The 1,129-nt window shown below is 31.7% G+C and overlaps 1 non-coding gene across 1 annotated transcript; it reads left to right on the top strand.

Annotated features, from left to right (window-relative positions):
- Positions 1-830: 830 nt before the first annotated feature.
- On the top strand, positions 831-918 carry TRNAS-GCU (transfer RNA serine (anticodon GCU)). Its single transcript has one exon. It is a non-coding gene; the product is annotated as a tRNA-Ser (tRNA).
- The last annotated feature ends 211 nt before the right edge of the window (positions 919-1,129 follow it).

Raw genomic sequence — 1,129 nt, 5'->3', positions numbered from 1 at the left:
CTTATACTATTTATTTGTTTTTCTTATACTATAGAAATAGAAATAAATTGTTTTTCTTATACTATAGAAAGAAATAAACCTTTGAATTCAGCATTATTCCAAGACTCCTATTTCAAAGTCTATCTTTTAAGGGAAAAATGCAAATAAAAGTAACCCTTCTTTTCCCATTCCCTCTCTATTGCATGGGTGGAAGAACTAAAATAATAGAGGATTCTGAAAAAAAAAAATGGACCTTCGAAATCCAATTTTATGTGTAGCGCAAAGGAGTTGCGATTTCTTCTTATTCCTATAGAACATCTAGTAACAAGAATATGAAATCGTAAATAGCGAAAAATTCTTGTCTTGCGCGGTCTAAGTCTAAGGAAATAAAAAAAATTCGCTTATACAATTTCATCTACATCGAATTTATATATCAGAATAGCGGATAGAGGCATCATTAAAGGAGTCAGGTCTACTTACTTTATGCTTCTTTCCAATTTTATGGTGGATTTGATAAGAACCCTTTTTGCTTTCTTGATAAATAATCGACAAAAAAAGCGTTTTTTTTATATAACCTGCTTGTTTTATTATAATTATAACAAGTCCTATATGGAAATGCCCGCTAAAGAGAAAATCTATTTGATTGTCTCTCGGCCAATATCGATTTTTAGAAAGAAAAAACAAGAATTTTCTTCTTTTTTTATTAACATTAAGAAAAAAGAATATAATTAAAATGGAATTGGCAATATAATTTTTATAGACTTTTGAAAGAAAAAAAAGGGGTTTTTTGCAACCGTTATTTCTTATTTCTTGCCTATATCATATCACGGAAACCTTTCGCTTTGGAACGTGGAGAGATGGCTGAGTGGACTAAAGCGGCGGATTGCTAATCCGTTGTACAATTTTTTTGTACCGAGGGTTCGAATCCCTCTCTTTCCGCTCCCTTGGATCATTTGGGACTTTCGAATTGGAAAGAATTCTGACCCCCGGATTTTCTCATAGATAAATGTACGAAACAAATCCAATAAGAAAAAAAAAAACTGAATTTTTACTCCTCGCGTCCAGGATTCCGTCCTGGGTCATTAGATAAGAATCCAAAGATAAAGAGTGAAACAAAGAATATCACTACTGTATAAACAAAAAGTTTGAG

This window comes from Triticum urartu, unplaced genomic scaffold (assembly GCF_056163025.1).
Source record: "Triticum urartu cultivar PI428250 unplaced genomic scaffold, HENAU_Tu73 scaffold2, whole genome shotgun sequence".
Lineage (NCBI taxonomy): Eukaryota > Viridiplantae > Streptophyta > Magnoliopsida > Poales > Poaceae > Triticum > Triticum urartu.
This window is presented reverse-complemented; position numbering and strand designations above follow the sequence as displayed.